At 43.6% G+C, this 12050-nt stretch overlaps 1 long non-coding RNA gene across 2 annotated transcripts; it reads right to left on the bottom strand.

Moving 5' to 3' along the window:
• Positions 1-50: 50 nt before the first annotated feature.
• Positions 51-10112, bottom strand: LOC139084078 (uncharacterized). Of its 2 annotated transcripts, XR_011541343.1 has the most exons (5): positions 9744-9932; positions 9267-9423; positions 4379-4459; positions 4071-4200; positions 51-2100 (listed from the first exon to the last, which is right to left on the bottom strand). It is a non-coding gene; the product is annotated as an uncharacterized lncRNA (long non-coding RNA). The 2 variants fall into 2 exon arrangements; XR_011541344.1 differs by lacking the exon at positions 4379-4459 and having other exon boundaries at positions 9744-10112.
• Positions 10113-12050: the final 1938 nt, after the last annotated feature.

Genomic DNA, 12050 nt, shown 5'->3' with positions numbered 1-12050 from the left:
AAAACATTTAAGTATACTGAAATAAAATTCCCAAAAAATAAAACACTACATTTGAAATAGTCAAATTAAAGTTATATTTTAATTTCTAAAGGCGTATCCATACAAAGACTACTTTTGCTAAACCTAAATAAGAACATGAAATAGTAGAAGGGTCTTTGATAAGATAATGCACGTGTCCTATTGGAAATCCAATTGATTTTTATATTCTTTATGGTAACAGTGTTGAAAATCTAATCTTCAAAGATATAGTGTTGCAAATGGAATTAAAACTTTCACAGCTCCTTCACAAAGTAAAGATAAGTGTCTCCCAAGGAACACCAACCTTCTCCAAGGCTTTTGAGTGACACTCTAGTTAGAGTGGTCTTTTGGTCCTAAGATCAATGAATTCGTCTTTACCAGGTCCACACCTTTGACAAAGTTTATAGCAGAAAGAAAAAGAACGTGACTCTAGGGTTCAATTTTGTTACCATCAAGATAGAAATAACTTTTGAAAGAGTTCTAAAGTGTTTCCAGGTGTTTGTAGATTACTCTTTTCAAATAAAATGACAGAATTTTGTAATTCAGCTCCATGAAGGTAAAGCACTTCCTTCAGCATTTGAAGGTTTGTAAAGATGTCAGCCTCCTCTCAGCAGCTTGGCCAAGAAAGTGCGTAATGTTTCCTGAAGCATCCATAATGGTGATATCAGGGCTTTGAATTGGAAGAGTCATCTCATTCACATGGTTAAAAATATCTGCCAGGTAAGCCAACCAACCCGCAGACAAAATTCTTTCTTTCAAAGTGTTCCAAGAATGGATTTCCTTTTTTTTTCCCCCCAGAAAAAGTGAAACTTTACCATTGAAAGTCAGTGAGCTTCTCTGTGGTAAAGAAGCGCCTCGTTTTCTGCTATTGTTCCCTGACAGAACTTGCGAAACTATTATGATTCAGAAACCAGCTTTGAGAAAGGTGATGACTTTTATGGCTGTCAACAAAACTTCTCTTAGGACTTTTGGAAGAGCCAGAACACATCTGCATTAACTACGGCAAGTGAAAACAATATGAACTGCTCCTTTTTTCCCTGAAGGAGCAACATTGGATGTGCAACCAAGCAGGAACGCATTGCGAGAACTCCTGTGCAAGGATAGGAAGCTTTTCCGTCCAGTCAGGTTTGTTTGACAAAAACAAAAAACAAAAAAAGAAACCTTTATACCATTTCCAAAACATCAGCAGTCTTTATCATTTCCAAAGGCGCCCACAGAACAAGAATTCTTCCTCGTTCATGTTAGCAGGGTTGTCATGAACAAAATAAGGAAGGGGATACATTGAAAGATGTCTGTAGTTTCATCGAGTGACTTGCTGAGTGAATGGCAAGGCTGCCAATTCCTCCATAACCTGCTTCAAAACATGCCAACTACTCTTCATGGAAGGACCTCGTTTGACTAGAGAGCCACTTCCAGTGTGCTCCGCATTCCCAGTGCATGTGGCTTCAGGTAAACTGTCTCCAGTCCTGCGAGGCTTCTTTCCTTTGGCACCTGGTAAGAAACTTCAAGAACGCTTCAAGAAAACGTTTTTATGAATGACAAATCCACATTTTCAAAGTATCCTAACTTTTTCAAATTGAGCTTTCTTCATCCGCATATACATAAAACCCTCCGTTTTCTTTGGATATACTTTCTTGATGGATAGACACAAGGACTTCATTCAGTCTTCCTGACTTCAAAATTCCATTCTCAAGAATTTTTCCACAGGGCCGGCCTGGTGACGCAGGGGTTAAGCGCGCACGTTCCGCCCTGGCGGCCTGGGGTTCGCTGGTTCAGACCCCGGGTGCGGACATGGCACCACTTGGCACGCCATGCTGTGGTAGGTGTCCCGCATGTAAAGTGGAGGAAGATGGGCATGGATGTTGGCTCGGGGCTGGTCTTCCTTGGCGGGGAGGGGAGGATTGGCAGCAGTTAGCTCAGTGCTGATCTTCCTCAAAAAAACAAAAAAGAATTTTTCCACAAAAGAAAAGGAGAGAAATCATTGTGGCCTTTATGTCACATAGCTTCATTAATGTAAATAAAACCAGGTATACGGTTTTCATCAGATCTTTCTTTTCTTTACGAGCTCAAGATAAATTTGGTCTGTAAAAAATAAGTAATAAATAAGCTAATAGTTATCAAAACAGCATGGTATTGGCAGAAAACAGGCACACAGATCAACAGAACAGAATTGAGGACCCAGAAATAAAACCACACATCTACCGACAGTTAATCTTCAACAAAGGAGCCCAGAACATACGACAGAGAAATGAAAGTCTCTTCAATAAATGGTGTTGGGAAAACTGGACAGCCACATGCAAAAGAATGAAAGTAGACCATTATCTTACACCGTACACAAAAATTAACTCAACATGGGTTAAAGACGTGAATGTAAGACCTGGAACCATAAAACTCATAAAAGAAAACATACATAGTATGTTCTTTGACATTGGTCTTAGCAGCATCTTTTTGAAAACCACGTCTCCTCATGTAAGGGAAACAAAAGAAAAAATAAGCAAATGGGACTACATAAGACTAAAAAGCTTCTGCACAGCAAAGAAAACCATCAACAAAATGAAAAGGCAACCCACTAACTGGGAGAAAATATTTGCAAATCATATATCCCATAGGGGGTTAATTTCCAAAATATACAAAGAACTCATACAACTCAACAACAAAAAAACAAACAATTTGATCAAAAAATGGGCAGAGGATCTGAACAGACATTTTTCCAAAGGAGATACACAGATGGCCAACATGCACATGAAAAGATGTTCAACATCATTAAATTATTAGGGAAATGCAAATCAAAACTACAGTGAAATATCACCTCACACCCATCAGAATGGCTATTATTAAAAAGACAAGAAATAAGTGTTGGGGAGGATGTGAAGAGAAGGGAACCCTCATATACTGCTGGTGGGAATGCAAATTGGTGCAGCCTCTATGGAAAACAGTATGGAGACCACTCAAAAAATCAAAAGTAGGAATGCCATATGATACAGCTATCCCACTTCTGGGTGCTTATCCAAAGAACATGAAAACTCTAATTTGAGAGGATATATGTACCCCCATGTTCATTGCAGCATTATTCACAATAGCCAAGACTTGGAAGAAACCCAAGTGCCCATCAATGGATGAATGGATAAAGAACACATGGTGTGTATCTACAGAGAGAAGGGAATACTACTCAGCCATAACAAAGAGGAAATCTTGCCATCTGTGACAACATAGGTGGACCTTGAGGGTATTACGTTAAGTGAAATAAGTCAGACAGAGAAAGACAAATACCATATGATTTCACTCATATGTGGAAGACAAACAAATACATAGATTTGGAGAACAGATTTGTTGTTACCAGAGGGGAAGTGCGTGAGGGGAGGGCAAAAGGAGTAAAAAGGGACATATGTACAGTGACAGATGGAAACTAGACTTTTGGTGGTGAACACTTTTGGTAGTGAACACGATGCGATCTATACAGAAGCTGAACTATAATGATGTACACTTGAAATTTACACAATGCTATAAACAAATGTGACCTCAATAAAATCAAAATCAAAATAAATAATAAGCTAAAATAAAATATTTTGTTCCATGAATATTCTTTGAAATGTAATATTTTGTTTGTGTTTCCTAAGTAATTTGTTTGATAAATCTATGTAGAAGAAAATAATGTGTATGTTAATTAAGTAAAGTATAAAATATTCGTTAAATTTTATGACAAGTAAGTATAATAAGATAGCTTTTAGGATTAGCCAAAGTGTTTGCACTAGTAACATCTTTTAACCTTTGTATGGACTGGGGGATTACAGCAGGGGCTCAGGAGTCCTGTTTTCCCTGAAATTTAGCTATTGCTTCATGTGACTCTCCTTGACTTTCTAGAAATAATGGTTCTCATTTTTCATACTGTCACAATTTCCCACAAAGGTGTTTTTTTTAAATGTGTGACATTTTTACAGAATAATAGTAAAAGACCAACACATAAATAATATACAGTGTGTGTAAGACCGCTTCAAAACACAGACATTGCACAAATAGAGAGTAAAAAAAGAAAAACAAATCAAAGAACATACCACACTGTGCATGACCCATGTCGCCATGCAATCTGTTAGCAATCATAAGAAGTTACTTTAAATATCACACTTCGACAGTTAGCTCAGTGATCAGACATGTTTGAAGTCGTCTGTGTCACCAAAGGCTGCACTGCCGACAGAGAGTGAAAAACTCATGTTAGAGTGATTCAGATTTGCAAAACTTTAGCAAACTACAAAAATTATTCAACTCCTTCTGCATATAACAAACAGTTACAGTTAAGGAATGTTGGAATGTCTGGGTCACCCTCACGAAAATACTCATATTCACCGCCCAGTGGCTACCCTACCCGTGCACCGTGGGCAGCTACATGGCAGAAGAGTCTGACCGAAGACTGATCCCACGCTTCCAATGGCCAGTCTAACAGCTCCTGTAATTTCAAAATGGTGATAGGTGTAAATGCTATTTCCAGACATCCACAACTACTGTAGCATGATATGAAAATATTTGTGATTTCCATTGATAACAAAATCACAGGTCATGGTTGCCACGTTTGTAATTGAAAGAAATGCTACATTTCAAATAGAGGATAGTAAAAATGAAGCTATAATTTTTCCCTTCCGAGTTCGTGGACCCACTGACTTCTGTTCCACAGCTCCCTTGGGGGTGCCCCTGGATCCCAGTTAAGATCCTCTGTTTTATATGATTCACAGTGGTTCTAGAGAATGGTTCCCAAATTTCAGGTAAGAGAATTTAGAAAAAAGAGCAAGTTTTTATAATGCTAAACTTATTAAACTGAGACTTTTTTCTTCTTTGTTTTTAAAATGTTCCTTTGAGGAAATAAATGATAGACAGTAGATAGTAATTTTTTTAACGTCTTTGCTAGATAAAATTGAAAAGCTGGCAATCCTTTTGCCAGTTCCCTCACCTACTACCTCTATTATATTTACTGGTCTAAAAATCCAAAATCTGGGACTCAGTCCAGGACACAATGACAAACTCATTGAGCCCCAACAGCTAGCCCCCCTAACAGAATCCCGGATTCATCCACTTATCCAGTCCTCAGGGAAGGTGGCCCCACTCCCAGTCCAGAGCAGAATCCTGAGCTGTCTAAGCTGCCATGGTGAACCCGTTGTCCAGGAAGAGATTGATTTACAGGGTGGAAATGTGACTCAGTCTGGCCAGTTGAACCTGAAAATGATGTGACTGTGACTGGGAGTCTGATGTCTAGAGATGCCGAGGGCATCCTGCCACCCCAGGGGAAGCCAAGCCTCAGGATGAAGTCAGCAGAGTGAAGAGGAGAGAACCTGGAGCTTTGGTGACATCCCAGACCTGATCCTACTACCCGGAGCTGCACCACGGCTGGACGTCTTGCTATGTGAGATAATTCTCAATTGTTTACAGCCGTTGAGTTAGGGGGCGTTCTCTGACGTGCAGGTGAAGTCATCCTAACTGACCCAGAGAGGCACTTCAGGAAGCTTTAGGAAGAGGCCTTTCTCTTTAAAAACAAGTTGCATCAGAGTACTGCCCATCCCTGTTTGTCTACACCTATATCCCTGTTTATCTACATTGTCTCCCCTGCAACCCTAACTCAAGCCATCCCCCTATGTCTTGCTGATTTTACCTGTTAAATATCCCCCTGATCCTTCCTATTTGTTCCATTTCTGCTGCCAACTCTAGCCCAGCTACTGCCAGCTCGTATTCAGTCTGCTAGACTAGTGAGCATCAGCCCTCTGACTGGTTTTCCTGTTCCCACTGGAGCCTCCTCCAAACAGCAGCCAGAGTGAATTTGTTTTAATGCAAATCAGTTCACACCACATTCTTGCTTAAACCTTGCAATGATTTTCTATTGCACTTAGAATAAAGTGAAAACTACTTAAGTTACCTACAAAGCCCTACAGAACTTGACCCCCCATACCCCTCCAGCCTCACCCCCTCACCCCTACCCTCTCAGCTTCATCACAGGGGCCCTGCCCCTCCCCTTCCCCTCCTGTGTCTAGTTAAAGTCTTCAGACCCTTTAGATCTCAGCTCAGCAATCACTCCCTCAGGGAAACCTGTAATGACCACATCATCCGCCAGGACCAGACCTGGCCCCTTGCGCTCTCACAGCACACCATATTGTCTTTCCTAGTGTTCAATACAATTTTCAATTACTTATTTATTTATGTGATTAGTTCATTAATGTCTTTTTTCCCTGCTAGAATGCAAGCTCCCTGTCTTGTTCACCATTGGATTCCCAGCCCCTAACACAGTGTAGGTATTCAAAAAATACTTGTGGAATGAATGGATGGATGTTCACAAATAGTCACAGACACTCCTGGGGAGTGGCTTGTCCCAAGGAGTATCTGGTTTCATAGACATCACACAGGATTCTGTTCTCGAGCTCTGGAGTCCTGCTCACAGGTACAGCAGCTTTGCACTTGACCACTCCCTCTCTGTGCACTGTGGTGAAGGAAAGGGAGTTGTGTGCTCTGGTTACGTGCTCCTAAAGGTGGCCCAAGTCTCCACCCACACTCTCTCTAAATCACAGGAGGCATATTGCATAATGTCTGTGTCCCCCCAAATTCACACATTGAAGCCCTAACCCCCAATGTGATGGTATTAGGAGGTGCGGCCTTTGGGAGGTGATTAGGTTTAGATGAAGTCATGAGGGTGGGGCCCCCGTAATGGGATTAGCGTCCTTATAAGAAGAGGAAGAGAGAGCTCTCTCTCTCTCTGCCATGTAAGGACACAGCAAGAAGGCAGCCATCTGCAAACCAGAAAGAGAGTCCCCACCAGACATCGATTCTGCTGGCACCTTGATCTTGGACCTCCCAGCCTCCAAACTGTGAGAAATTAATGTTTGTTGTTTAAGCCATGCAATCTATTGGATTTGGTTATAGCAGCCCAAACTGACTAAGACAACACACAAAAATTGTGGGCTGGAGAATCAGTTATGACTTCATTGCAGTTCTGCCACTTACTGGTTGTGTTTCCCAGGGCTGGGTTCCTCATTAGTAAAACGGAATAACAAGAACATGAAGCTCACAGAGTTTCCATGAAGATTAAATGAGATAACATATGTAAAACTCTTAGCAGCGTGCCTGGCACACAGTGTAAACATTCAGTCGTTGTTCTTGTTTGAATTACTAACATAGAGCTGAAACAGAGCCTTAGAGATCAACTCGTAGACAATCTGATTTTACAGGTGAGGAAGTATGCCCCAAGGAGGTCCAGTGGCAGAATCAGCAGGAGGACCCCGGCTGGTGGTTCCCACTGGGGACCATTCCCATCACAGCCTACATCCATCCTGATTCTCTGTGCTCTGACAGCTCAGGGCCTTCCCAGGGCTGAGAAAATATGAAGAGGAAGCAGCCAAGGGATTCTCTCTTCCTGACCCAAGGTGGGTTGAGCTATTGAGTGAATGCAGAAAACACCAGAGGGGCGCTTCTCTGCCCCAAGAGAATATCCATTCCCCCAGGAGCACAAAGAGACACAGCCCAGGAGAATGTTCTAATTAATCCAGTACCGTCCATCTCTTTCAGCAGGCCTTCCTAGGAAGGACATTCCACACTGTTTATTGGGCTTGCTTTCAACACTGTGTAGCTTCCCCCTGCTCCTGGAACCAACGTATATGAATTTGCTGCTAATGGCATCCTCATCATGCCAATACCCAAAGGTTATTTTGTGAGGATGCAATTCAGAAAGAGTCTCACATGCACACACACATTTGAACAAAAACTATATCCCTCACTGTCTGCCTAATGCTTCAGCTGAGCAGCCGCTTGATAACAACTAGGAAGGAGAGAGACAGAAGAGGCTGTAAGAAGTACATGTGCCCACAGGAGCAACACAATCAATCACTTCGTAAGGACGTACTTCCCCCGGAGAAAAGATTTAAAGAAATAGGCAAGAAGATTTAATGAAAAATTCTGAGTCTATTGATTGAAATCTGTTGCATTTTCTTACTATTTGAGAACACATCATTTTTGCATTAGGCAATCGGTTTATGCCTCATGCAAATAGAAAAGAGAAAACCTTTTCAAGAGATAGGCAAGTTTGGCAGAGATGCCTTGTTCTATTACAGTGCAGATGGAGCCCACACCTCCTTCCTGTTGTCTTTGTGACGAAACTCGGGGCCCCTCCACACTGAAGGCCCCCTCTGTTCCTCCGCTGAGGATAACAATTACAACGATAATGAGCAGCTGCTCCCAGAATGCATCGCACTCTCCTTTGTCTCCTTCCTCTGCACAAGCTGCTCCCTCTGCCCGGAACCCCCTCAGCTGGCCTCTCTACCCACCCTTGTCCACCCTCGTTCTGCTAGAAGGTGGTCTTCCAACACATCTCCTGCAGAAGCCTTGTCTGGTGTCCCCAGGCAGCCTTATGAGCTTCCTCCAGAGGGCTCCATTAGTACCTTGTACCCACCCTGTTGTGACAATGATCACACTGCTGTGACTACTATTTCTAAGACACATTTTTTTCCCACATTTTTATGTTCTAAGAGGTCACTGTACCCACTTCTTTTGTGATAATGATTACTCTGCTCCTATTACTCAATTCCAAACATACTTTTTTCACAGTTAAATGTTTCTAAATTCAGGATGTTTTGCAACAATGTGTACATTTACTTCGGTAGTGTTTCTGATGTTTCTTCCTTCTGGAAAGCTAGTATATGGAGAGTGCATTTTTACCAAAGAAATAATGTTACTATTCGTGTGTCTGGCCTCCTCTCTTCACTATAAACCATGGGAGCAGGACCTGTGTTCTGATCATCTGTGCACCTCCATGCCTTCAGAGAGCACCTGCTATGCAGCTATTGCTCCATAAATGTTGGCGGGAGGGAGGACTGAGAGAGAAAGGAAGGAGGAAGGAAGGGAAACCTCTTACCCTCTACAACTTAGAAAGCACCTGCACAACCCACTCCCACTTAGTTTGATTTCCCATCAGAGGGCACTGGGGCCTCTCCCTGAGGAATTTCCTTGGAGCTCTCTTCCTACTGCTGTCTGCGCGCTCACGTCTGCTATGGATCAGCAGCACAACACGAGGGTCCCCAGCCACCTAGGGCACGCGCCACTGAGGGAGAAACCCATCAGGAGGAAAGTCACAGATTCAGTCATCCTTCAATTCAGCTTCACCAGCCTGGAGACTCTTCTGTGAAGTCTGCATCCCACAGGTAAGAGCTCACCTGAGCGACCTTCATCATGTCTCAGCTCCTTGTCTGGCCCACCCAGCATACCAGCTCTGGTTTTATCCTTACCTGTCCCATCTTATTTCCCAAGACCTTGGTCAGCTGATTTTCTTATTTTCCACAACTCATGCCATGCCAGTGACATCTTCCCTGGCCCGCAGCTCTCCCATGACGTCCTCCTTGATCCCCCTGTCCTCAGAGGCCCCCATCATCCTCTGAATGGCACCTGTCATTTGAGCTAGACCAGTTAGTACAGGGTATACTGTGGCAGAAGCTCATAATTAGCACTCGAACACGTGATTGAAACATTAATACAATGATTGGCTCTTTGGGGCTCCTCCTCCCTTCATCATTTCCTTGGTCCACCTTTCCTTCTACTCCCAGCCCAAAGAAATCCCTCTCTCTGAGACTCCTTGGTTGGTTGAGAATTATGCCCCTTGACTCTGGTTTTTCCACAGATTTCTTTGGAGACATACCCGGACCACACTCCACACAACCGCCTGAAGCTGGAGCCCCGTCAGACATCTCTCTGAACTGACCTCTCACCTGCTGGGCTGCTGCATGTTTCTTACAGGTTCTTCTCTGTTCTGGTCAGATAACCACCTTCACGGGTTCCTCCACGATACTTCAACATCCGGGTGGCATTGAAGTGGCAGAAGCGGCAGCCGTATGACACTGTTGGCTTATACAGAATTCACAGCCAGCTGACCCTGTTAGGTTCTGTTGACGCGAGCTGCTAAGTCAACAACTGATTTTGGCTTCGTGTTTTGGTGTTGTTTACATTTGCCCCTATTAAATTCCATCACTTTTGGCCTTATCATTCCAGCTGGTGGTGATCGCCTTGAGGTTTCATTCTGTCCTTTCAGTTCCTCAACAGAGTGGAAACAAACAGCGTACACAGGCTTTACGGGCAGCCTATGAAAGAGTCAACACCATGTCTATACTAGGGCTTTAATTCACTTCTTAGCCTTGAGATACCACTGGATGTGACCTGCTGTACAGCCTTTTTGGGCTCATTTTTATAAGAGTGAGACATGCCCAATAATTACCATCTTATCCCACCCCACCTCTACCCTTGGGCTCCCCCCACAGTGCTCCCTGGCTCAGTAAATGGCACCATCACCCCCACCACCACCACCAGGCGGCCGAGCCAGGAACTGAGGAGTCATCCCTCATTCCTCTTTCCCCTTCAGGCCCTGCATGAACTCAGTTCCTTAGTCCTATCAATTGATGCTCCCTCCTAAATAAAGTCGTGCAGCCACCACTCCCTCTTACGTTTCAGCCGCACCTTCCAACACTCTTCCTCCTCCTTCCTCTTTTTAACTTCCGCACTCAGGCCTCAGCTGCAACCTCACTTTCTCCAGGACGGTTGCTTGTCCCGTAGATTAGATTGGGAGCTCCTGCCGGCAGCTTCCCCAACAGGATGCTTTCTCTAATCTGTCACCCAACTCACTGCGTGTTGTTGCTTATTTAACTCTTCTCAGCCACATCTAGGTTCTATGAGGATGGGGAAGGAGTCTGTTCTGCTCATCATCATAGTCCCAGCATATAGTAGATGCTCAATAAATATTTCTTGCATTATTAAATTAAGTAATGTTACCATGACCTTAGTAGGGCAAGTTTGGCTCAACAGCCATGAGGCATCCTGGCATAAAGGGAAGAATCCCAGATTTGGCTTCTAACAAGCAGTGGGAGTCACGTCACTTAAACTCTAAGAGCCTCTGTTTCCTCATCTGAAAAGTGGGAGTAACAATTTATCATATGAGATTGTCACAATGTTCAAAGGAAATTATGCATGTGAATGTGCTCCCAAACTAAAAAGTATGGTTCTTGTCCATGTATAACGATGGACACCAGTCCCTCCAGGAGGGGCCCGGTCCTGACTTCAGAGCTTGTACCAAGGACCCCCATGGGCTCAAGCTTGAGCACTGGTTCTCATCATTTGGGGTTCAGTACTAAGTCCAACAGGTCTTTTTTTATTCCTTCTCCACCTTTTCTGCTGTCCTCAATCTGCTGTCCTGGGCCACTTCCAAAAGCTTTCATAACCGCCACTTCTACTGCACTCTCTTGATGGAGGGTTTAATGATCCCGAAGGCCCTAGAAATACATTGAATTAAAACACAAAATGGACAGCATTGTGCATTTTATTGAAACAGCAATTAGGAACGGCAGTCACCATGTACTCGGAGGGCAAGAGAGCCGGAGAGAAAAAGAATAAAGTGACCTCATAAAGACACTTAATTTCATTACCACCAGACACGGCTTCCCATTATTGCTCTTGGTGTTTAATGGTTTTATGATTCCATCTATTGATGCTTAGCTAGTTCATTAACCGTGCTGCTAAAAATACAATTATCTCCAACAAAACCTTCATCACTAATAAAAGAGAGGGGAGAAAACCTCCATCATTACCAGAAAGCACTGGGGTGGACATACCTTCTGTATAGTAACTCCTTGGCCCCAAAGTTTTCCTGGAGACTGAGACTATAACTACATAAGTTTCATGCAACCAGTTTAAAAACTTAACCAGGGACCAGCCCCAGTTGCCTAATGGTTGAGTTTGGCATGCTTGGCTTTGGCAGCCTGGGTTCAGCTCCCGGGCGTGGACCTACACCACTGGTCTGTCAGCAGCCATGCTCTGGTGGCAACTTACATACAAAAAGAGGAAGATTGGGGCCAGCCTGGTGGTGCAGTTGTTAAGTTCCCCCGTTCCGCTTCAGCAGCCCAGGGTTCTTTGGTTCAAATCCCGGCTACGGACCTATGCACCGCTTGTCAGGCCATGCTGTGGCAGGCGTCCCACATAAAATAGAGGAAGATGGGCATGGATGTTAGCTCAGGGCCAGTCTTTCTCAG

This window comes from Equus przewalskii, chromosome 6 (assembly GCF_037783145.1).
Source record: "Equus przewalskii isolate Varuska chromosome 6, EquPr2, whole genome shotgun sequence".
NCBI classification, from domain to species: Eukaryota; Metazoa; Chordata; class Mammalia; order Perissodactyla; family Equidae; genus Equus; species Equus przewalskii.
The sequence above is the reverse complement of the archived record's forward strand: the minus strand, read 5'-3'. Positions and strand labels throughout refer to the sequence as shown.